The 27052-nt window shown below is 39.1% G+C and overlaps 1 long non-coding RNA gene across 1 annotated transcript in view; it reads left to right on the plus strand.

The window, feature by feature from the left end:
* Window positions 1-27052, plus strand: part of LOC141581474 (uncharacterized) — a 323356-nt gene that overhangs the window by 107474 nt on the left and 188830 nt on the right. Inside the window, exon 8 of the long non-coding RNA XR_012514129.1 lies at window positions 24067-24133. This is a non-coding gene — a long non-coding RNA (uncharacterized LOC141581474). The remainder of the gene's footprint in view (window positions 1-24066; window positions 24134-27052) is intronic.

A 27052-nucleotide genomic window follows, 5' to 3' on the forward strand; every position in this document is an offset into this window, starting at 1 on the left:
TTTATGATAATCTGAAAGACCACATGGTCAACTTCTGTGGCTCAAGAGCAAGTTACTTGGGTAAACTGCTTCAATTTCCTTATCTGAAAGAGTTCCCAGTAGCATCCACCTCATAACATTATTGGTTATATTAGGACAGTGCTTGCCACGTAATAAGCACCTTATTAGAATTTGCTACTTTGGTTTTATTCTGTTTGAACCCTTGGGAGGAGACAGCTGGGGGATATCAGCTGTTTTTCTCTCCTAACAGACTCTTCCATTTTCTCTGTCTCTGGAAAAGTTCAGAATAATGTATGGATTACAGAGCCTGTGTCTGAATGCCCTCAGGGATCAGCTAACCTTGAGTGTAAGCACCTGGTAGTAAAGCGAATCCTGAGCTTAAATGACAACTGTACTATTCAGCTCTGTTCACTGTTTAAAGAATTCCTTTAAAGAGCTTAATATGAAGGATCAGCAGGATTTTAGGGTGTTAACACATCTTCCAATGCAATATTTTAATGAGGGAAGTATAATACAGAAAACCCTTGGATTAATCTTCTCTTAAACTACCCATGAACTCAAGATGCAGAGAAAAATATGCTCAGAAAATTGTAGGGAATTTCAGTGAACCTGTGTGTGAAAAGAAAGAAAATGATGGGTACATGTCTTCTGACCTCCATCAGGGATGGCTGGCTTTGTCTCTCCTGAAAATTTCAAGGCAAAAACGACCACAACACAGGGAACTGAACAGTTTTCCTTTTTTGTTCATCCCTTTCTAGATTGCAAGCAGCAATCTCTGGCTCAGTTTATCTCGGAGGTTGGTTGGAGGGCTGGGGACAGTGCTCACCATAATTGTTAGCAGTGCTGGGTGTGGGGGGCAGTGTCGACAGCTTCTTTACAGAAGTCCTCAGTGTACGCCCTCCCTGCAAAGACCATCTTTTCCTCTGACGGTTCACAGTTTATTTTTAACAACTGGTACCAAGACCTTGTGCTGTTTGTCTGCATCAGAGTGGCAGTTAGGATGCGCATACGCAATTTCTGAGCATGGGAGTGTTTGTCTGGTGTTAGTCATTAGGAAGTGGCTGCTACCTCCTTCGTCAGTGCTTGTAACTTGGGCTGTTTTAAGTTCCTTGTCCTTGTGCATTTAATTTTTAGTTCTTTAGTTTAATTTTGTCCTTTGAAGAATTCCTTCATGAATTACATAATCTTGTGATTTATTTTTCTTTTCCAAAAAGGAAAAGACTAGTATATATAATCTCTAAAATAAGAGAGAAAGGATGGGATAGAAAAAGAAAGGGAGGGAGAGGGGAGAAAGAGCAAGAGCGAGAGCGAGAGCGCAAGAGAGAGAGAGAGAGAGATATGTAGCTACTCTCTTCTTTTTTGCCTTATTTTGGACATTGTGATTTGAGTTCAAATGACGTCACCAGACTTCAAAGGGCAGATGGAGTAGATGATTTCTGTGGGGCTGCTTTGACAGGCACATGGATTGTCCAATTGTCACGTAGTATCTTCCCTTTTGCCCTGATCTATTCCCTCGAGTTTAGCATTGCCTTTTGCTAACAAAATAAAAGGCAAATCCCTTTGAGAACACTAACTACGAAGTTTTAACACTGGATGATAATCTTGGATTGGTGGTTCCTGAATTCGGCTGATCATCTCAAGCCCCTGCGAATGATTGTTAAGCATACAGACTCCAGAGCCTCAACACACATTTAGGGAAGAATTAGAATATCTAAGGAGGTATACCTTTTATATTTATAAAAATGCTACTAGGCATTTTAATGATTTAGGAATTCCTTGCAGATCTGCAGACCTGAGAGGCTTGTCCTCCTAGATAGAAAGAAAGGGCAGGTAGCAGAACTTCGGGGCCTTTGGTGAGAATGGAAGATCTCCATAGGAAGGAGTGAAGGTGGGGGAGTTTTTGAACAGGCGGTGAAGGGCTCCAGTTTGCTCACTAAGTCTTGCTCTAGGTTAGCTATGTCAGTGGAGAATGCGCCTTAATCAAAAGCCATCTTTATGAATACATGCCATAAAACCATCACAGAGTTTCTTGTTTTCATTTCACACTTCAAACATTGATGCCAGTCAACAAGTTGACACTGATTTTCTCGCCTTGACATTTTTACTGGTTTAGATAGAAGAGCCAATTTGTGTCAAAGAGGAGATAGCTAATTTACAAATACACACATCCCCACTCTCCCACACACATACACACACTCATACACATATATATTTGTTTACATCAGTGGGTTATTTCAATTTACCTGTAGGTGTGATAATCATGGATGGAAGTCCTGTTTATGAAACATCATCATTTTGGCTTCTGTTCCTTTTTTCTTTTGATTTTCTTATTTCTAACATAAAATAAAAAGATTAGAATAGATTCTATACTTGGGGCACATGAAGGTGATAATAGGAGTTCGTATGCTATTTTTAGTATCTGAAACAAAACGAGATTAAACATTATATATTTATGTTGCAATAACAGTAAATAAGCTCATTCATTACTGAAATCCAACTTATGAGTGAGAACATGTGGTGTTTGGTTTTCTGTTCCTGTGTTAGTTAGCTGAGAATGGTGGGACACAGGGAAGGGAACATCACACATGGGGGCCTGTCAGGGGGTGGGGGACAAGGAGAGAGAGAGCATTAGGACAAATACCTAATGCATGTGGGGCTTAAAACCTAGATGATGGATTGATAGGTGCAGCAAACCACCATAGCACATGTATACCTATGTTACAAACCTGCATGTTCTGCACATGTATCCCGGAACTTAATGTAAATTAACTAAGAAGAGAGAGGCCAGAGATATCTCTCTCTCTGATGCACACACAGGGGAAGGGCCATGGGAGGACACAGTGGTAGTCTTCAAGCCAGGAGGAGAGCCCTTACCAGAAACTGAACATTGAAAAACAAAAACAAACAAACAAAAATAAGCTAACAAAAATCAAAATTTCTTTAAGATTTTAAAAAATAATTATATTAGCTTATTGGCACTGGTTTACTCATGTTAAACTCAAGTTATGATGGGAGGTTATAAATAAATAACAAATAAAAAAGAAACGAAATTTTGAAAACATGGTGTCCATTTGTTCATTCCTTCAGCAGTTTCAGCTAATACTAGGTTAAAATATTGCTCCAAGAGGCATTTAACTTAAAATATTTCAAAGCCTTCAAAACAGAAAGCAATGGAAGAAATGTTTTAAATAGGTGTACCTTCCATAGAACCACAAAATGTAAATTTCTATCACATTAGAAGACCTCTGTTTTATAGTGGGGCTCTTCAGGCAATAGATTCTTAGATGGATATTTGCATGCAGGATATTGATTGGGGAGGGCTGATAGGAGCAAGCCCTGTGAGGGAGGAAAGTGTTTTTGGGCAACGCAGAGATTCTCAATCAATCCCACACAGAGCTCAGGAGCTAGGATGACCTTTCAGAATGGTTACAATTTCCAGAAAGGCATTCAGCTGAGCTATCAGCCTCAATAATCCAGCAAGTATCTGAAAGTGCATCACTATATTGACCCACGGCTGGCCTTGCTTTTGTGCAATCACCGACATTCTGTATCCTCTGATATATAGGAATACCTGTCCCCTACCCCCAGGATCTGGGTTCTCACATAAGATGTAAAATGCCTCTTTCTTCAGACTTCCTAGTTACTAAGGCATGTTAACAGAGCACAATGAACAACTTTGAGGTACCAGTTCTTTGGATGGTTTCATAGGAGGTGGGTCTCAACATTGAGAGCTCACAAATACCCTTATTGGTAATAAGACTTTATCTATGAAGGAGAGCATGAGGGAGCGGAGAGAAAGGAAGAAAAACTGGTAAGTACAAGCACATAACATATGCTGTTTCCTATGCTGGACTCTAGAGATCAAACTAAAAAGAGAATAAGATACAGTAGAAATGTACAGACTTGTAAATTAGCAATTGCAATATTGTATAATGGGTGCTCTCGATGAAGTATGATTAGGGCCCAGTGGAGGCATAACGAAGAGTATGGTTAGTTTACCAAGAAGAGTATTCAGGAAAAAGCTTTCTGTGAAATTTGAAATTTCTATGAAATGTGAAATTTGAAGTGAGTCTTGCAAGACGAGTAGATATTAGCCAGAGAAAAGGTACAAGGAAAGACATTCTAGATAGAGAAAGCAGGGTATACAAAGGCCTGGAGGCCTGGACTTGCTTGGGAAATGCCAATCATTTTGACATCGTCAAAGCTTAGGTTTGGGGAATGTCATGCTGAGTGGCAAAGCTTAAACATAGGAAGATCACAAAGTCTTTTATATTTTGCTGAGCAATTTGCCTGTATCTTGAAGTGTGTGCATGTGTGCATCTTTTTCTATTTTAAACACAGGAGTGATGTGATCAGTTGGCTGTTTTCAGGGACTGACTTGGCAGCACACATCAGTACTAAGATAAGCAAATGGTGAACTCTTGGAGGGGCAGGCCCTTTTCATCATCATTTTATATAAATGTCAGGCATCCTCAGGAAATTAAAATCAAAAATGATGGTGCTTCAAAATCTGCTGACTTTGCTTCATATTTGCTTTTTTAGATTATTAAGTAAGAGCAAATGTTGTATTCAGTCTTAGAGTAGTAAATTTTATTTTAAAAATAGAAAAGAAAATGTGAGGATTCATATTTATCAGCCCTATACAACATTATGGTCTTTAAAATTAGACAAACCAATTTACCTTTGCCAGTCTACTTTAGAAACTCATGCTGGTTGTTTCTGTTTATCCAAAAACAATCTAATAGCATGTAGACAGATAATTTCTTTGGAATATGTTTGGCAAAGAAATATTCTTAGATTTACAAAAAATACACAGCAAGAATACATTCTCATATCCATTGATTAATCCATCCATCCATTCATCCATCTTTATCCCGGCCCACTGTAGGCATTTTATGAGACACCAGGGCTTCAAAAATGAATAAACTCAGCCTTTGGTCAAAGAGCTTACAATCCAAGTTCAGAGAAACATGTGTAAACAGATGATGACAATACAATATGGTAATGCACATACTATTATAAAACTATATTTTCAAATAAAATAGACATATAATTTGTCTTGGTTAGTATGGTGACAAAGAAAGGGTAAAGTGTTTGAAATTAAAATTCCAGGGTTTAAGTTCCAGCTATGGGATTTACTGTCTAGGTAACTTTGATCATGTTATTTGAGCACACTGACATAAAACTTTTATATATATATATATATATATATATATATATATATATACACACACACATATATATGTAGACACACACACACAAAGGAAATAACGGCTGTACCTTATTCAAAATAATGAGTTCAATAAGTTTTCTGCATACAAGTACATAAAACCCAGCAGCATTCATGTATACCTTTTGTGGAAGGTGATCTGCCATCAGCCCTAAGTAGCTGTGCATATTCTTGGTATATGTAACAAGAAGGCAAGATCCTGACCTGATCATTCTTTGCAGGGTGGGTTTGCAGCAAGCTACTTTGAGAAATGAGATAATATTTTCAGCGAAGCAAAGGGTAGGCTTGCTTTTGCTTACTATTCAATTGTAGAATACCCCAAGCTCAGGGTTCTTCCATAAATGCAGCCTGCTGCATGTATCAGCATCCATAAGGGCCCCTTTGCTTTGTCCCTGTAGGAAGATGGGACATCTTCATGTATATTGTTACTGCTTTGCTGTGAATAATAAAGATCTTTCTCTTTGGAGGAGCCTCATGAGATCTTTCTCTGAGGAGTCTCATGTTTTCTGCCAGAATTCATGAGAAAACAGTAACAGTCTGGCTTATTAGTTTAAAATTAGTATAAAATCTCAGACCCTATATGGTTCTTGACAATAACTACAATAGATATTTAATACCATAACAAGAAAGATCTTTCATCAGCAGCAGTAAAAATATCGATTACATAGGAATAATCTATTGAAAAAGTACTTTTGACCTATATGAAGAAAAATGCAATATTTTATTGAGGTTAAAGGAGACTAGAACAAACAATGTCATATCCTCACAAGACAAGATTAAATTTTTATTAAAAAATCAATTCTTCCCAAATATCTTTATAGGTTAAATGCAACTCCAATCAAAATCCAAATAAGATGCTTGAGAACATTACTTCTTAATCCTAAATTTAATAGAAAAGAACACTTCAAGGGGTTTATCAATGAAACTCTAGAAAAGAGAACAGAGGGAAGTCGCACAGAGATTAAGAGCGTGAAGGTGGCAGTATGGCAGAGTAAATAATAATGTGGCTTTGCCATCGGAATGATCTGAGTTTGAGCCTTGCTTCTGTCATGTGTAACTGTGGGACTCGGCCAAGGTAGTTCACTACTAAGCCTCAGCTTCCTCATGTGTGTAATGGGGCCTGTAATAGCAATTACTTTGAAAGGTTGTATAGATTACAGTACTTAGCAACATGCTTGGCACTTAGCACTCAATGAATGTTGGCTATTAGTAGTTTTAACAGATATTAAAGTGAATCACAAAGCCATTTAAAAATGGCATAAGAACTCAGACAACTGATTCTGAATCTATTATCGTTGATCCGTTGCATCTACATTTACCCATACAGAAAAGGTAATTTATAACAAAGTAAATATCACAGATAACTAGAAAGGAAACATGCACACACAAATGTGTACATGTATTTATATACATATACATATTTATAGATTTATAAACACATGCAGAAAATATAGGTTATAGAGAAGGAAATATATATGTATATGTTGGGTATGTTTATAAACACATACATGTATAATAAAGCATCATCTTCAAAAGGCTGAGACTCAGTGCTGCACTTGATGAAAAGACAGCCCTCAATAAGACTAATAATTCAAAAGGAAATTCCTTAAAGCACACTAAACCTTATTTGATATGTAATCTTACCCACTAGAAAATACTTTACATAGAATTCCTGTTGAATAAGCTCTCTTTTTCTGCCTTTTTTTTTTTTTTTTGGTTGCGGGGAGGGCAGGGGATGCCAAAATCGAATACAGGCTCTGGTGCAAAGGTTAATCACATGCCTTTAAGGGGAAACCCCTCTAAAATCTGATTGCTAAGTATGAGGGGAAAATTGTAAATATGTAGTAAGTTCTGAATTAAATTTAAGGTTATTTTAATTATAAAAGCATTAATGACAGCAGGAAATTTAATGAAATAGTGGACCATGAAATCAGTGTTATCATTTTAATACATAACAGAATATGAAAAACTCTATAAGATTCCTGTTCTCTTTCATGTCTATTACAATTTCCTTCTATTAGTTTCTACAAATAGAAAATTACATATAAAATTGAGTTTAACCAAATCTCTGCTTAAATCAGACAATCTGATTTGGTATTATATAACCACACTGAAATTTCATTTAATTTAGAAAGGGCTTCTCCTGGTGTCTTGAATACTAACTACTCTTCTAACAACATGTGTGTGGAGCTCTGCGTTTGACAGGGGAATAATCCTCGTGCTGAACAATAGATCAAGATTTTAACAGAGAGAATGAAGATGAATAGAAATGGAGAGCTTGACCCAAGCTTATAGAGGAGAGATTTCAAAAGCATTTCTAGAAATAGTCTGAAAATATTTACTCTTGCTTATCATCTCACAAAAGAATTCTGAGAAAAAGTTGAAGATTCAGACATCAGGCCTGACTGTCTTCCAATATGGCATGTCTGAGACTCCTCTGGTCTTTATGAAGAATAAAAGGCCTTAGAAAATAGGTCTTAGGTGCTTCAACTATACTCATAAAATTGTTACTCTAGCTATCTATTGTAAATTGGTAATTATTTGAGGTCTGCCTCATCTTTCACACACATGAAAAGTATTTCAAAGGTAATATTTTAATAGGAGATTAATTTGTTTATTCTAGAGAGAAGGATCAAATCATGAAGTTAGGAGAGGGGTGATTCATGGGGAAAGAGTACTGTTTTAAAAGAAAAATGAAGCAGGCTCTGGGGTCCTGATATAACTCTATAACCAGTTCCTTTGACCTAGGTGCTGTTTATAAAGTGTGTGATTGTGAAAATTAATTGAGCATCCCAGCACTTTGGGAGGTCGAGGCGGGTGGATCACGAGGTTGAGAGATCGAGACCATCCTGGTCAACATGGTGAAACCCCGTCTCTACTAAAAATACAAAAAACTAGCTGGGCGTGGTGGCGTGTGCCTGTAATCCCAGCTACTCAGGAAGCTGAGGCAGGAGAATTGCCTGAGCCCAGGAGGCGGAGGTTGCGGTGAGCCGAGATCGCGCCATTGCACTCCAGCCTGGGTAACAAGAGCGAAACTCCGTCTCAAAAAAAAAAAAAAAAAAAAAAAAAAAGAATTATATGTGCACATTTATGTATATGTATTATACTTCCCAGTGTTTTTTTTTTTCAAAGTAACTGCTTTTATATTCTCTAATAGAACTACAGATGGCTGAAATAATGTAAAATTCTCAAATCATAAAAATGTCTAAGTTAGCATTTAGTTAAAATTTCTAGGTTTGGCTTTACCTTGCACATCATAAAGAGAAGATTAGAAGCAAATAAAAGGATTCTTTTTTTTTTTTTGAATCTGGCTAGTTCACTGTGACTTGTCCAGTTCTGACTCTCAAGATCCACATATTGAAAGTATCCTTAGCCATGAAATCCTACAGAAGCCTAAAGTGATTGCCTAAAATTAATGCCTAAGCCATTGGTCTTATTTTGCTTGGTCTTCAAGTCTGCAGTTCTCTACCAGCTGGGTACTTGTATTGGATCCCTAGCACCTAACAGATACTGAATCACTCACTCATCTGGGCCGGTTGTCTTCAGAGGATCTCAAATATAACACACTCTAGCCCTTGAGAGTTTCCACATCCAGCCAACTCTCTTCTCCCCTTTGGCTACTGTACCCAGAGTGGTATGTCAGATAGTTCTCTCCTGTGACTCTAAATTTCTTAGAGATTATTAGAAGGTCAGGTTGGGAAGCAATGCAAAGTAATAAAAATAGCAGAAAACTAAGAATCAGAATGAGAATCTGTTTTAACTCAAGCTTTACTTTTCAAGAGCTGTATGACCTTGGGCAACCTCTTTGTAAAATAGAGTTCCAACATCTGCTGCTTGTGCACATATTTATCATGAGGATCGGATCAGGTAACGTATGTGAATATATTTTGTATGTCATAAACAGCAGTACCAGAGTTATTACAGTCATGCAGTTTATTTATCGTAGGCTGCGGGTATGTGCTTAGGAGTAAGGAGTTACTATCACTTTGAAAATATTTTTAACTGTTCTCCTGTAGAGCAGTATTCACAACTACATCCAAGGCACAGGAGTGCTGAACTGTTTTTGTTCCACTTCTGGCCACTTCATTAGGTACCTTTCAAAGGCGCTGTGACTTAGCTAAGCTTGAAGTGCAGATGCCAAATTACAGTGCCAACCCTGTGGGGTGGAACAGTCCTTTTGCCTTCCAGACGACTGTCTGAAAGAATTTTGTATTTGTCCTCAATTTGCTGTGCTGGGAGTTTCCCAGATAACCAACCAAAAGTGGACAGACTGTGACAGCAGCATCTGGGTCATTTGAGGCATCTTGGATCAAGTCTGTGCAGAAAATAATAAATGAGTTAAAAATTTCAAGCTCCAATGATAGTGGACAATGGGTCAATGGGTCTCTATTAAAAAGCTGGGTCAGGGGAAAGTGACTTCTTTGGGATGCTCTGGTAGACCGAGACCATTAATTTAGAGGTGGATTGTTTCATGGACCAAGAAGACATTTCCTGGGGGGAAGCTATTGCATAACCTTGGCCTGTCTCCGGAATCCTAGGGACCCCATCTCCATTTAATTCAAACAATGTTTGTTTTTTTTTTAAAATACCAGTTTAACCCTGCAGGAATTCCAAAATGTACCTCAAAGGCTTTGTAAGGTTACATAGCCCAGAGGGAGTTGGAAACTAAATTGAATTCTTGAGCTTTACAATTTCTTGACTTGGCTGGAGCTTATACATTACATTATTTAATGTACTTTGGAGTAGTAGCCTCTGTCTTGTTCATGAGTCCCAGATAAACCATAACTAATACTTAAGAATTACAAATTCAGAGAATAGACAGCTGAAAATAAACATAAAGAAGTTTGTAATTCTCATGGAAAATAACAACTCTCTATTCCAAGGAATACAGACCATAAATATGCCCATAGACCAGAGTTCTAAATCTTTTTCAGGGGAAGCTGGTGGCTAAGCAAGTTAATTATATTGTTGTCCTATGGGCTGAATGGAAGGTCATGTAATGCCTTCAAACGCTTGTTGCAGTTCTGTGTTTTATAAGAACGACACTCTCATCAGAGCAGCACTCAAGCCATCCGTTTTGCGGTAGCAACTTCATTACATGCTTTCAGAAGCTACAGACCTCTAGTTATAGCCTGGTGCAATTCAAAGGAATGGAAAAAAGGGAACAGACTGGAGGCTATAGAAGAGGGCCTTAAGGTCAATCCCCCACAAGAAAGGCCAGGGCATTTCTTAGGAGAGAGGTTGAGGGCATAACTGAAGATACAAAAACCTTTGTCAGCAAAGGAATTGGTGTCAGGTGCAAGTTTCATCAGAGATCTGGATGGCGAAGGCAGAATTCGTTGTGCTGTGATTTTTCAACAGGCACTCATCCCCCATGCTGGACTAATGCTGGTGTCTAATGGCTCATGTCACATCCCTTGTGTTAAACATTGGCTTGGCTGAGCTGACTCTTTAGAAGTACAAATCTTCTCAGGAGAGGCACCTCATTAAGCTACTTAACACTTTTGAGTGAATGAATCTGGAGAGACAGGGAAGGGAGGAGAAAGGGAAGGTGAGGGATGTCAACAATCAAATTACAAATATATGCAGGGCCTTGCCTAGGGAAGGGAGGCTGGGCAGGAGCCTGTCAGAGGAGGGGCTGTATGCCACTTCTGGCTTGCACAGTCCCAGGGTAGTATCCCTGAGAGGTCAGTGGAAAGTTGCCATGAGGAGAGGAAGGCTAGTATGTGAGTCCCTGCTGAAGGAAGAGCACCTTCCTGCCCTGCCTTTCCATTCTCCAGCTCTCTCACGTTTTCCCCTCTCCTACACTCATTTCTATATGGTGTTCTTCCCAGGCCTTCCTGTTTGGTTTACAGAACCTTTTGATGTTTGTCTTGTGACCATTTCAAATCCTGTGTAGCTCCTCACTTGGGGAGGGAGCTGGCGGGCAGGGAGGCACTGTTTAAGGGTTTGTAAATAGTATGTCTGGCTGGGTGCAGTGGCTCATGCCTGTAATCCCAGCACTTTGGGAGGCGGAGGAGGGTGGATCACTTGAGGTCAGGAGTTTGAGATCAGGCTGGCCAACATGGTGAAACCCTGTCTCTACTAAAAAAGTACAAAAAGTAGCTGGACATGGTGCATGTCTATAATCCTAGCTACTCGGAAGGCTGAGGAACGTGAATTGCTTGAACCCAGGAGGTGGAGGTTGCAGTGAGCCAGGATCATGCCACTGCACTCCAGGCTGGGAGATATAGGGAGACTCTGTCTAAAAAAAAAAAAAAAAAAAAAAAAAAAAAAGAAAGAAAAAAAGAAGAAGATAGCATGTCTCAGGAGACATGAAAGAAAGGCCAGGACCTGGATGATGCTGCTTAGAGGAGATACAGCTAAAGGGCAATGGAAGGAACATTCCACAACTATTCCACAACTCCTGAAGGGCCTTTTGTATTGGGTGGGGAATACTGTCCTCTATCCTCCCTGTGGTTCACACAAAAAGAAGGGAAATGAATGACGGGTGGGCATCGAGGTTGGATTTAAGGAAGCGTTACTGATACGGTTTTGCTCTGTGTTCCTACCCAAATCTCATCTTGATTTGTAATCCCCACCTGTCGAGGGAGGGAGGTGATTGGATTGGATCATGGGGGCGGTTTCTCCCATACTGTTCTCTTGATAGTGAGTGAGTTCTCGCGAGATCTGATGGTTTTATAAGGGACTCTTCCCACCTCACTCGCTCTCTTCTGTTTCCTTGTGAAGAAGGTACCTGTTCCTCTTCTACCATGATTGTAAGTTTCCCGAGGCCTTCCCCAGCCATGTAGAATTATAAGGCAATTAAACCTCTTTCCTTTATAAATTACCCAGTCTCAGGGAAGTTCTTTATAGCAGTGTGAAGATGGACTGATACAGTTATTGTCCCTGTTTTTTAAAAAATAGGAGTGAGGGAGGGGGTTGGCTTCATTGGGAATGTACTACAGGGGAAAAGTGGAAGAAAAATAATTTGTAAAGTAGCATGCTTTTCCATTTTTTAAGGTTACTGACCTCTTACTTGAATTAAATTGTACATCAAGTTCTAATAAACAACTTCCATGGTTGAACTGGGGTAGGCAGTCAGGGAGCTTGTCTGAGAGCTCAGCAGCCTTCCTCCTCAGCCTGCTGAGGTTCTCCTGAGGAAATACGTGCTTTTCTGAAAACAAATTAGGAACCCCTGGTATAGAATTTTTAGTTTAGGAAGCCTTTAACATCATTATTATTTTACGGTGGAGGCAATCAGGCCAAGAGAGCTGAAGGGAGTGACCTGCTCATATTTGATAGAACAAGGACCTCTCCAGGTGTTCTGGCCACAAGGAAACAACCCACTCCCCAGTGCCTCCTTAGAGCTGCCTTTGGACCTCTAAGAATCCCAGTATATCTAGCTTCTGGAACCTCAGTGAGACGGTCATATGGGTCTAGCTGTATTTGAGAGTGGTTCCATTCTGAAATAGAACCAAAGAAGGATAGAGAACAAGCAAGGTTTTTGTGATGAGGGCATCCTTATGAATCTGAACACTCTTTCCACAGCGCAAATAAGAAATGGAATGGACTGTCCCTAGGTCTGGGACTCAGGAGTCAGCCAGAAGCCTGAACGCAGGGCTTGGTGAAATAGGAAGAGGCGATGAGACGGTAGATGAACCAGCTGATGCTTTTAAACTAATTGAGAGGCAGCTGTGTAATGGAAATGCTGGCTTGAAGTGGTTAAAATCAGAAAACAAATGAGCACCTGTTTTATCTAGTTTGGCACCATTCAAATGGAGGTGCAGGCCCCACTTCTGTCACTCATTCCGGGCACACATTTATGAAACAGGAACACATAATTGTACCTTCTGAGGATGGTCTACAATTCTTGCTCCCATCTTACATTGGAATGGATTCCTTCCTTTCTTGTTCATGCCGAGTTTGCTCTGTGGGGTTTTAATTGGCTCAGGTGGTTGTACTGAGCACTGCACTCTCATTTCTCCCCTCCCTCCCTCTGCCTCACTTCTCTGATTTCCCTTCCCATCTCCCTTTTAGTCCACCCACGTCTTTCTCTCCCCGAAGTGCTGCTTCCTCTCTCTGACTCCTTCACGTCTCCCTTCAAAGATGAGACTGAGAAAAGAGGGCGGTAAGGGAATTCCATGGCCTGAATACCTTATTGTGCGTATCCTCTAGTATCCATTATCAGGGGAAACTGTTCTGTACTTAACACAGTTTTGTATTTTCTACATGTGCTGGTGCGTTTTAAACTATTTCAATGAAAAAAAAATAATGCTTTCACTTCATGACAAAATATGATCTGTGTAAAGAGCAAGTCTGGCAGAAAGTGGCTTTGGCAGGAGCCTGTTGGCCCTGGGCGAGGGCAGGCCCCATCCTCAGGTTCTTCACTTCCTTTCAGTTGACATGAACACCCACTCACCAGGGCTCTCCATCCTCAGCGGGGAGCAGAGAACACAGCCCTTGTTCCAGGATCCCAGATCAACAATTCCACATATTCAATCTGGCCTTATCAACTCTGGACTCTTGCCTTGCTTGCCTGGGACATTTCTAGTGGCAGCTGAGTAACCAATTTCTGTGGATGTGGCCTCTTACTGGTCTGCATTGTTAAGAAAGCAGGAGACCATAGGCCTGAGTCTGTCTTGTACTTTGAGTTCCTACCTAAACAAACTGAAATCTAATTTAGGAGTATATTTTGTAACAAATAACTAAGTTTTAGCCAATCACAAGCAGCCAACTGATCAGACCATGCCCCAAGAAGGCAAATGCCTCATCACACTATGCCCAAGTAAGGCAAACACCTGCATATAGCCAACAGGTGATTTCTCTACTTTGCTTCCATATTCATCCTATAAAAGCTGTCTGTCTGTGCTTATGGGTGGAGTCTCTGACCCACTTCTGGCTCTGAATGTTGTGTAATTTATGAATCATTTTTTTGCCCAAACCTTGTTAAATTGAATTTGTCTAAAGTTTTTCTTACAACGGTGCCTTCCCAATTTTACCTTTAAATTTACTCTTCCTTTCTGCTTGCCAACGCATCTGCTTGTTTATGTGCAAGCTCTGGCAGAATGTTGTGTTTGTGGCACAGAAGCATTGGCATGGTAATAATCATTTAAGTGAAGAAAATAATCTTCATATGCAGAAAACTATGACCATGGATCTTGCCCCGTCTCCTTAGTCCACTACTCCCCCTGTGGTTATTAGCTGATTAATGGTATTACTGTCCTATATAATTCCTTTGAGTAGTGTATTTTCTTTATAATTTATGCAATTATACTCCAGTCCTCCTGTTATTTTCTACCTGCAAAATGTCCCTTGGCTTTGTCCCACACCCCCATTCTATGCCCTAGTCAGGCTCCTGTTATTTCTTATCTTGAAATATGCCATTCAATAGTTATTTTTTCTTTTCCGATTTATTTTCCAGATTTCAAATAATTTTCTAACATCTGAAATAAGATTTTTATCACTCCCTGGCCTAAATATTGCTGCTGACTTTTCTCTGGCACAATGTTGAAGTCCCCAGTGACCTGGACCCAGCACACTTTCCAGTCTCATCCCCCATCATATGTTTTCCTGCCCCTCATCACAAACTATTCCATAGTTGATGACAAGCCAGCCATACTAGGTCCCTCTCTGGTCCTTGATGCTGCTGCATAATTGCTAGCATTCATGTTTGAGGCCAGACTGTTTCCTACTCAATTTCAAGGCTGACTCAAATGCTGCTTCCTCTGAAGGGTCCTCCTGTCAAAAGGCAGAATTAAGTACCCCTTCTTTGTTCCCATAGCACTTGGTTCATATGACTCTTGTCATAGCCATCACTTTCCCCCAATTATAGTTATTATTATATATACAGTTATTATTAACAGATCTATTTTCTTCCCTTAGCCTGTGAACTCTTTAAGGATGTTGTTGTTGTTGTATTCGTAGCACAGATATTGGTGCCCGGTAGGAAACAAATGAGATGCTATCAGCTTGGTGACTGATTCTGAAATGACCTAGTTACTCCTGTGGCTGGCACACATAAAAGTGATGTCCCTTAAGATAACCAGGACAGGAGAAGAAGCCCTTTCTATAGGGTGTTAAAATGGGACTCTTCTAAGTCTTGAGGTTTTTGTCTGAAGCCTGAAAGCTGAGAACAGATTCCAAGAATATCCACATACTAAGGCAGATGTTAGACCAGCTATGAGGCATTTGCGAAGGGAGTAATAAAAATAGTATTATCAGCAATATTAAGGCTATGAAAGAAAAGGTTAAGAATTCATTAGCTGAAGTAGTTTCCAAACTGGGTTCCCAATTTCTTCCTTTCTCTTCCTTCTCCCTGGCATACTCGGCATAGTTGTCAGAGTGATTGAAGTCAGTCGTGGCTCTTCCCTCAGAAGCTGTCACTTAGAGTGAAAGCCCAAATTCTTACAGTGAGGCCTGACAAAAGCGGCTCTCATTTCCCACTTCAACCTCATCTCCTGTCCCTTTGATTTCTCTGCTACAGCCACATGGGTCTCCTTCAAACATGCAAACACACTGCTGCCATGGGGCCTTTGCACAGGCTTGCCAGGGGTAACCTCTTCAAGTCTTTGCTTAAGCATCACTTTCTTACTGAGACCAACACCATCACCCTATTTAAAATTTCGGTCATAAATGCTACTTCTCCTAAGTCGTCATATGCTCCTTTGCTTTTTTCCCCCCACAGCAGTTAGCACTATAAAATTGAATTGTTCATTACTTTATAGTTTACTGTCTGTCTCTGAGGAAGGGAGCTGATCTTATTGTTCACTGATTTATACTAAGCTCCCATTCTACCAAATGAAGCTTAGAATACACTTGCTTTCTGTGCTAGTCATTAGTTAAGTGGGGATTTTCAGAAAAGAAAGGATGGTTGATCAAATTCACTTCCCATAACCATATTTTTTCTTGGGTTTGACTCCTACTCACATGTCAGCTCTTGAATTTTTCAAGAAGGCCCTTTGACTGAGATAAGTTTTCACTATTACTAGGATTTTAAAGAAGCTATACAAAGTAGCTTTATCACTGAAAAAAATCCTTTCAAATGTAGGTAATAAAGATTTTGTCTTATTTTCCTTTTACTGTATTTTGTCTTTTCAGTGTTTCATTCCACTCCTTTCCTAAGTGAAGGAAGAGATTCATCTGTGTGTTTTATCTTAAGGAACAAGAGGGATCAAATGAGCCAACTTTGTCAACAACAACAACAAAAGAGAACTAGAAGGAGGGATAAGACACATGAAATTAGTTTGAATAGACTTGTTGACAAAGCCAGTCTTTAATGCCAAACTTATAAAAACAGGGTGAGGTAACTGTTGTCACAGATGACAGTATCATAATAAAGCACAAATATTGGGTCCTTATGCTTCTCCACAAATCAGAGAGCTGGTAGAAGGACCATACGACTTGACACCAGAATACTGGGCAACATTCTGACCCATCCATCAGCTGTTGTGTAGACATGGGTCTGTCAATTACTCTCTGAAGTGGGAATAATAATAATACACAGGCTATCCTATTTCACAGAGTAATGGTAAGGTAAATGAGAAAATTTTGGGGAAAGACTTTGCTTAGTGCTCTATAAATATTGGAATAATATATTCCAGAATTAGGGGGCTTTGTTTATTAGTTTACAGAAGAAAGGCGTTAAGATTCATTTAAATCTCCATGAAAAAAATTTGACATTGTTCCGTTTCCTGACATGAGGGAAGCAAATTCTTTTATAATGTGTCTATATTTATCAATGGGGAAATCCAGCCCCCAGCTATCCTCTTCCCACCAAGATTAAGAAATGTAACAGTGGCAGCTGGAAAAACACAGAACTATGAATAGAAGATAAGAATTACAGACTTCTTAAATGTCTTCATATCCAGTACTTTCCAGAGCAGCAGAATTTTTCTTGTCATTGATGTTGCTTACATAGCATGATCAGCTAGAAGCCTCTCTACTCTCTAAAACTACTCATTATTACTTAAAAGTCCATAATTGGAGATCCCACTTCTTTGTATTAAGGCCTTAATTTCTGCTCAAATAACTTTAAATTGTTACATTAAAGAAAGGAGAAAATGATGTCTAGAGCATCAGGTGTCCCTGGAGAGAGTTAGGGACACTAAAAGAATGGTTTAAAAAGACATTGGAGGCCCAGCATGGTGACTCATGCCTATAATCCCGGCACTTCGGGAGGCCCAGGTTGGGGTCTTGCTTGAGGGCAGGAGTTCACAACCAGCTAGGGCAACATGGCGAAACCCTGTCTCTACACTGTCTCTACAAAACAAAACAAAACAAAACAAAACAAAACAAAACTTATGCACCTGTAGTCCCAGCTATTCAAGAGGCTGAGGTGGGAGGATTTCTTGAGTTTGGAGGCAGAGGTTTAGTGAGCCAAGATTGCACCACTGCACTCTGGCCTGGGCAATGGAGTGAGGCCCTGTCTCTAAATAAATAATAAAATTATATACATAAAAAGATGTTAAAGATCAACTCTATCCCCTCTGAATTATACCTTGGGCCGTCCTGTAGAATAGCAATCCCTTCTGCCCTCACCCTGGTGAAAGGTGTTGAACAACAACGGTTGAAGCAGAAATGTGAGCTCTTACATTTTTCTAGGTGTCTTACTTGCAAATTGAAGATTAAACACAATTTTCACAATAGAAATCAGATTTGCCCTTAGAGTGTCTTGGCTTCTATGAAACTCTAATCACAGCCAACTGCTGATGTTCATTCCTACCATTTTTAGCACCATTTTTTTTCTTCTGTATGTACCATCAAGGAACCATTGGGGGTTTGGATTGCCTATCATTTGGCTCAGTTATGAAGCATGAAGTTAGTTATGAGGGCCTAGATCTCTAGCAGGTGCAACCAGAAGAGCTATTTGGGATTCAGAGCGGTCCCTGGGTAATGCTGATGACCATGGGCTTGCATTGTTACTATAAGAGAAGCTTAGGGAATGCAGAAATTGATTTTGGAAATTCCAATGCAAACCCCTTTAATCACTGATTTGTATTTGAGGATGCAGACTTCTATGTTGGCTTGGTTTGTATGGGGGCTTGCCACTTTAAAGTACTTTTTTCTTTTTAATAGCACCTCTTTGGGATGTGGGTATGGAGGGTAGAGAGGGAAAGAAGGTGACTCAGTGAGGGTTAAGACCAAAAAACTAGATAAGAATTTCAACATGAGACCCACTGGTTTTGCAGAGATCCAATTTCTTTGCTGCTTTTGAGGACAAGTCAATCAAATAGACATAAAGATGGTTCTTAGCCTTCTGCTGTCTGTGCCTATGAAATGCTATTTAAAGCTATTGAAAAAATGTAGGAAGAAAACAATTTTGAATGTCACAGGAAGGAATAAAAACCAAGATTATAAGAGCCAAAGTAATCATTGCTACTATAAGAAAATCAGTCATGTGTATTACAAAGAACCCCTATTATCCCAAGACAAAGACTTAACTGCTACTTCTACATAATAGACATTGATGATGAGGGGCTCATAAATGTCCAAGAGGGCTAAACCAAAGATGACAACAATTGCCCAGCACTAAAGGTGTATCTTTGGCTCCAAGTGTGTGATGAGAATCTGTCTAGAAATCTAAAAACAAAACAGAATTGAAGGTAAAAAAAAAAAATTGTGAATTTGGAGAAATTAACATTTTAAAAATGAACATGATCTCTTGCTTACTTGCCCAGCTTCAAGTACACAAGGAGTTTCTCCCTTCTCCCACTTAAATCATGTATTTAATTCCCTGTTTGAATTTATCTGGAAGTAATATATTAATTAAGAGCAAGAGTCCTGAAGTCAGACTGCCTGTGCCCAAACTCTGCCATTGACTCTGGATGAGTAAATTTACCTCTCCAAACTTCAGTTTCTTAATTTGCCAAAAAAGTGTGGCTAGGATATAGTAAGTGCTCGATACAGTTTACATGTTATGACTACAGTAAATATTATTGTGTAGCTCGTATTCCTTTTACCAGTGTACCCATCCTTCAGCTGTTTCCAATGCTGATGCTTAAAGATCACAGCTAATCGCTGTTTGTTTGTTTGTTTGTTTGTTTGTTTTAAGACTTGCTCTTGTCAATAAGGAATCTAGGTGAAGAGATTGCAACCCATCCTGCCCTCTGCTGCTGGCAGCCAGTGACAAAAAAACTACAGGTTCTTTCTACCTGTTTCCCTCCCCATTCCCCAGCGTGGAGCAGACTAGACCTAGATTTTTCCCAAGATCACATTCTTGCTTTACTTCTTCCCTAATTGTCTTTCCTTCTCTTAGAAGCTACTTTTCTTCCCCTAAAAATCATTTTTTAAATAAACCACATTCACTTGGATCTCTGTCTCAGGCTTCTAGTAACCTGACCTAAGCAAGAACCATATTTCTTTGATTTTTGCCATACATACTTTCACATTTTAACAAGTTTGAGGTCAGACTGTATCTTAAAATCACTGTAAGCTAGGGTCACGTTTTCATTTTCTGCACATTGACATGAAAATGTACAGAACCAGTGTCAAGTCTTTGAAAAAAATCCTTGGATAAGAGTGGTGCTTTCTTTTTCCACATCTTCAACATTCTTGATGGCACAGAGGACCATGCTTTGTGGAGAAACAGTCAGCAATGACTCTGAGTTGAATAGTTGGAAAAGTGAGTCAGACTAAATGATTAAAAATATTAGAAATATTTTGGCCTATTTTGCTTTTACTTTCCTTTTACTATATGCAAAACATTATATGTAATACATTTTATTGAAATAATTCTAAAAGAGATCTTTCAAAACTACAACAAAAAATTCTATGTGACTAGTGTAACAAAGGTAATACTCCAGTGCAGTGGGAAAGGGATCTTGCACTGAAGGCTCTGGGTGTATTGGATGTCCGCAATGAGGGAAAAAGCGTCATCCTTCTGACACCATACTGCAAATCAACCACAGTTAGATTGTAGATCTAAAAGTGAGAGATAAAATAATGAACCTACTGAAACATAACATCAGAGACTCTCTTTTTGAGCTTGGGTTGGGCAAATATTTATTAAGCACAAACCCAAATGCTTTAATTTCTTTAATTATAAAGACAAGTAAATTGAACTACATAGGAATTAAGAGCATTTCTTCATCAAAACACACCATTAAAAGAGGGACAAAGCAAATCACAAGATGGGAGAAAATATTTACAAAATGTATATCTGACAAAGGGGTACAGTCCGTGCAATAAAAAGAACTACAAACCAGTAATAAGACAAACATCCTAATAATGAGCAAAAGCATGACAAACAAGGATATAAAATGGTCAGTAAACATATGAAAGGTGCTTCTTTACTCATCAGGAAAATGCAAATTAAAATCACAGTTGATAACACTACCCATGAGAAGGCTAAAATACAAATATATCAAGTTGTAAGCTGATTTAGCTATTGGAACTGAAACTCTTAAATATTACTGATGTGAATGTTAACTGAGCAACTACTTCAGAAAAATATTTTGGCAACATCTGTATCTACTCTGATCCAGTAATTCTCCTTCTAGATATGTATGTACCCAGTAGAAATGTATATACTCAGTTAAATAAAAGAACAAGAATGTTGATAGCAGCATTATTTGTAAAACCTTCAAAATATAAATAGCCAATGCCTGTCAATGTGATGGATCATTACATTATGTATATTCATATAATGGGATATTATACAGCAATGAGAACAAATATGTTCTAACAGCATGTAATGGTGAATATCATCAACATAATGTTGAACAAAGCCAGACTGAAAAGAATACATGATGTATAGTTCATGTATATAAAATTCAAAACTAGGAAAAAGTCTGTGTTGTTAGAAGCCAGGATGATGGTTACTTTTGGAGGATGGTAGTAATCGACAGCAGGCCTTCTAGGGTTCTGACAATGCTCTAGTTCTTAATCCAGGGTGCTGTTTACGTGGGTGTGGAAATTCATTGAGCTTTGTTGATGAGTTTCATACTTGTAAGTATGTGAAATGAAAGCATTGCCATTGTTTAACTGGCAGCAGTATCCCCCCTTTTCTAGCAGTATTTAGATAATGATGTGTCTTGTAATTGATGGCATCTTGGTTGAGGTAAAATATTTTCATCAGTGGTCAAGTAGTAATAGTTCCCTAACTGATCTGTCTTATTCTCACTTTTCCAATTCGTCTCAAATGCCCAGTGTGGCACCCCATAATCTCTTCTCAACTTTTTTTTTTTAAGAGTAAAACAGTTTCTTAGCTTGATATGTATTCACCTAGAAAAAAAATTACCCTGCCCAGACTCCCCTGCTCCTAGGTGTGGTCAGTGTGATGACATTTTACTCTCTATCAGAGGAAAGGATATAGAGTAGTGTACAGGAAAGTGTTAGCCGCCTCAAGTTGCAAATCTTGCAATTTTCTAAGGGCCTGTTTCATGACTGGCCCTTGGCTGACTCCTCAGAATTGAGCTCTTAGAATGTTTTAACTGATGAGTGCTTTGCATGAATCACATTATACCCATTTATCTGGATAGTTTGTGCCAACAATGTGATTTATGATGGATACCTGCTTTCCTTCTTGGGGTCTGGGACTCCAGTGACTGTGGTTAGTCATATAGAAACTATATACCTGTGTGACTGACACCTGATAAAAGCAGTAGACTCAGACAAGCTTCCCTGACAGACCCCTGCACAGAATAGGTTCTCGCATCTTGTTGCTGGGAGAAATAAGTGCTTTCTGAGTGACTCCACTGTGAGAGACTCTTGGAAGTTTGCCCTTGGTTTCCTCTGGACTTCACCCCATGTATTTTTCCTTTGTTGAATTTGCTTTGTATCCTTTCACTGTAATAAACCATAACTGGAATGTAATGATTTCTGCATCTGGTGAGTCCTTCTAGTGAATCACCAAATGTACAAGTCTTGGGGAACCCTGGTGACGATGGTGTAATATATTATGATTCAAAAAATATTCATTCCTCACCTTCAACTTTCATAGAAAGAGTATACTTTCCATGTGATTGATACTGAACTTGACGATGTGACTTTCTTTTGGCAATGGCATGTAGGTAGAAGGGACTTTTTGCTAATTCAAACCTTATACCCTAAGAGGCATTGCACATTTTTGTTTGTCTTTCTGGGAGCATTTGAACTTTTCCATGGAAAGAACATGTTTCTAGAAGTTGTTGAGTTTATTAGCCTGGGCAATAGAGTGAAGACACATAAGGCAGACCGAAGTCCAAATCACAGCGTGGTGCCAAGGCTGGTCAGATTAGCAGCCTGAAGCAGAGCCACCCTGCTGAGCCCAGACTAGATCAGAGCCACAGGCATAAGAATACTTTAACACAGCATTATTTGTGAAGAGTTAACTGATACAGGCATTTCTGGAAACCTCATTAAAGGACTGTGTGTGTGTATCTTCTCTTCCTTTGTCTCCTTTGCTGCCTGGAAATCCAGATTTGGTTCTAAATCTCTATTTGATTTTGTGGGTAGTGATGATGTAGTCCAGACCCTAGAGACAGCTGGGAGGCACATGGAACCCCAATGACTCTGTGGAGCCACCATGCTTCCAAGTTTTGGGATAGATTTTCTGCCATGTGCAGCTATACTTAATTCTAACTAACAGCAAATCCTTATCCACTGATAGACTCTTAGACTAGTAGACCTGAGAGAGACAAGTCCAATGAGGAAAGCTGAGGTAAAGCACTTTTACGGTCTCTTGGAAGGTCCTGGGCAATTTTCTGAATATGAATCTGTTACCAGTTTTAGTATTTCCCCCATATTTCATGCCTAAGAGAATTTCCAACTCTAGAAGATTTTTTTTTTTTAAAGCTACTGCTAATCTTTGGGATCGTTTATCAATTTCTTTAAAAAGAAGTTTTTCTTTTCCTGTCTCCAAGCTCTTTCAAATGAAACCTGAGTGAAAGCCAACATGTAAAATAAACATGAGCCAAAATACTCTGAAAGAAGGATGATGACAAAGTGTGTCATTATGCATCTTCTTTCTCTTTGTCCCAGAGTGGTCTCCTCCAAATTGCTCTGGCTGTGTGATACCCAGGACTGTAAGAGGTATGGGTAGAGGTGGGGTGGCAGGTTGAAATCCTGTGCATTTTCAGAGAGGGAAACAGAGTCCCTCCACCAAAAAGAAATCAAAGGACTAGATTTGGGTTTATTTCCAAGAATCAGAGGCATCCAGTGATAGGGTGGTCTGCCTTGTGAGGAGGTGATGCTCCCATCCAGAAGTGGTATCCCTTTCATCTCTGGATCCCACCCCCACTTTCCAGCCAGCCCAGGGCTTTGCTTGAGAACACTTCATCGAATGTCACATTATTATTCCCTTCAATGCACTCTGTCTTTCATCGGGGTGGAAGGGAAACAGTGAGGCAGACAATTACATTGCTGATGTGGATTTTTAAAGGAAAATTGAAGGAAGTTATGGGGACTACCCAGCTGTGGTGAAAACTACTCACTGTCTTCCCATGGGACCCATTATTTTGCAAACTGCAACTATTAAAAATGATTTAAAATCACTTGCCAACTTTATCATGCTGTTAGATTCACTTGAATCCTACCTAGCTCTTAAAAAGGGTACAGGCAGTCAAAGCACGTTCACTCTCAATATGGTGTGGAATGTGATGTCTACTATTTAGAAAGCTGAAACCTACTACACCATCAATGGCAATCTTCCTGACATTCCCTATTCTATTTGATCTTATTTCCTATCTTCTAGATTCTGTCTCCTGTATCACTTCATTTTTACCTTGGTATTTTTCCCACTAAAGATACCTCTGGGCTTTTGCTTGTTTAGTCCTCTCCTTCCAAATACAGAGAAAACCCCGAGAAGTTTTGGTCTTTACCCCCCCTTTTTAAAGGTGTTTACTATTCATGTTCACTTTTATCTTCTTCCTTTTCAGATTCTTCAAGAAAGACATCTGAGATGTATGATTATCCTGTAAGGCTGACCCAAATCCTGCTGGCTTGGTGAGCTCATCTCCCAGTTGCCTGATTATGTTAGAATATTGAAAAGCTCCAGTGAAGATGAAGGTAAACAGTGAGGTGGTTGTACAGCAGCAACTTCGAGCAAATCTTTAGCTAATTAATAAAAGGCAGCGTCTTCAAAGCTCGATGTCAACTTTGGGGACCTAGGTTTAAAAGGGAGCTGCTGTCTGGTTCACTTTGTATTCTCACTTCAAAGGTTGCTGCTCTGTACAATTAACACTAAGGAAATGGAGAGGAAAGTATTTTTCTGCAGAAAATGCTCAGGAGACCTCCTAGTAGTTTAGATTCTAGCAAACGAAGTGTCTTTAGTGTGACAAAAGCACAAATGAAGCAGAGATAAAATAAGTCACTTTCAAGATGTGCATTTAAGAACTCGAGAGTAATAAGTTACTTTGAGTAGAGACAAAATGGGTAATTTTACTAGTTGTTTATCACCTTAGGTAACAATCTTTGGGTGGGGGAAGAACTTCTGAGATTCTAATTAGGTAGTTTTCTTAAAAAAAAAACATGCTATATAAGGTTTTAGTGCCTAGTTTTTATATTATAAAAATAATGCATGCTTGCTATAAAAATGTTTAAACAGAGAAGAATATTACATTGTTTGTGGTAGGCTAGGTTATGCTGCCTGTGGTAGTCAGCTGCAAGGATGGTCCCTGGGAATCCAGCTCCTGCTATTCATGCCTTTGTGCATTTCCCATCCCCTTGAATGTGGGCTGGATTTAGTGACTTGCTTCTAATCAACAGAATAAATGTCACTTCTAAGATGAGGTTACAAAAAGACTGTGGCTTACACTTGTTCCCTCTCTCTATGCCCCTCTCTCTTTTATCCTCAAGTCTCTCTCTGGGGAAGTAAGCTGCCTTGTCATGAGCAACCCTATGGAGAGGTCATACATGTTTTTAGCCAACAGCTACCAAGGAGCTGAGACCAACAGCCATGTGGGTGGGGTTAGAAGCAGATTCTCCAGCCACAGTAGAGCCTTGAGATGTCTGCTGCCTTGGGCAACACTCTAATGGTAGCTGCATGAGGGCTTCTGAGCCAGAACTCTTCCTGGATTCCTGGCCTGTGAAATAATACGTATCGGTTGCTTCTAGCTGCTAAGCTTTAGGGGTGGGGGCTGGGGGAGTAATTTGTTACCCTCCAATAGACAACTACTACTACTACATTAACGAACTTCCATCTCTCAGGGCCTTTACACAAGAATCCCCTCCCACACGCACATATGCACACTCACACATTTTTAGGTCACGTTGGGCATACACCTGGGAAGCTATCTTCTGTGGGTAACAGTGATCCAGGCTGCTGCTTTTTTGTAGTAGGGAGATTGCTTGAGGGACACTTACAACTTCAAGTATCCCAGAGAGAAAGTGATGTATGTCACTTCTGCTTACATGTCATGGGCTGAAACCAGTTATGTGATCCCACCTAACTGTGTGGGAAAATGGGAAATTGCAAAAGTATATGGATAGTCAATGAGAATTAAAGGTTTGTGCTACATGTACGGCATAAAAAAATGAAAATCCCTTTTCTCCTCATCAAACATTTCATACATAACTGTTTGAATTGTGTTTTTTCAGATACATAAACTTCTTATATAAGCACATAATTATATACATATATGCACAAATAAGCACAGAGGCATATAAAATATATATGATGTATCTAATTAATATACCAAAAATATATCTAGTATATAGATTAGATATATCACATATATTTTACATGCCTCTGTGCTTATATGATTATATTTTCTACATATAGATATGATTATATATTATATCTGTATATGTAAAAATAGGATTAAATTTCTATGTAGAGATCTATTTCATTATTGGTAATATCTGCTTGGTATTTCATGGTATGGAATATACCATGATTCATTTTGTTGTTTCCCGTTAATGAAGTGTAATATAATTTAATCATTTCTATGTCTACAAAAATAACTCAATAGCTTCTGACCCTCTCTAACTTGTCCACATGCCATCATGTGCATGTACTGAAACCAGTTCAGGGAGGGGAAAAATCTTGTCTCCACCAGCACTTGCCTTATCCCATTCTTTCTGTCTGCTTAAATAAAGGGCATTCTTGTGTTTGTGCCTTTTTTTTTTTCTCAGAGGCAATAAGAGATATCAGGAAACTGTTGAAGAATTAAACTTCACCAGCTATCATTTTGATAAAAAATACAAAGGACAGAAGGAACTAGCATTTATTAAGTACAGAATACTTAGACACTGTGCTGCACGTTTATATACTGATTTCACTAGAATCTTGTATCACTATGAAATCTGTAATTATTATTTATCTCCCACAATGAAATCTTCATTATAGGCTTTAAGCGCCTCCTTTCCTCCACCCCCACCACATATACTCAGCATGTAAAATAAATATATATATTTGGTAGAAAGCAGAATTAACAAGGCTGTAATGATTGCTGCTTTTCTTAATAAAGGTACTATAAAGATCTGTGTGCCCTTTCCCAGAAGATAGACCATACATATTTAAAAAGGAAAAAGAACATGCAATGCTTGCAAATTTCCTGGGAAGATTCTGTCTGTCTAAAAGTGTGCTAGCTTGCTTTCTAATGTTTCTATTAAAGAACAAAACAACAAATATATGTATGAATGTCTGTATATATGTGTGTGTGTGTGTGTGTGTGTGTGTGTGTGTGTGTGTCTATGAAGAAAGAGAAATATGACTGACTGTCTCCTTTGGTCCATTGTTTCCACTTGGGAATTCTCTAAAAAAGCAAGAACATCCTCTGCCTTTGAAGTAGTTGCCAGTTTATGTCTGTGGTTTCTGAGGGTTGTAGGCAAACTCCTCTGGGTCCTTCTCTCTGACCAAGCAAGCTGTTCCAGTTCAAAGGCCTGGGACTGCTGGACAGCAAAATATTTCAACTTTGGCAG

Source organism: Saimiri boliviensis, chromosome 15 (assembly GCF_048565385.1).
Source record: "Saimiri boliviensis isolate mSaiBol1 chromosome 15, mSaiBol1.pri, whole genome shotgun sequence".
In the NCBI taxonomy this organism is placed as follows: domain Eukaryota; kingdom Metazoa; phylum Chordata; class Mammalia; order Primates; family Cebidae; genus Saimiri; species Saimiri boliviensis.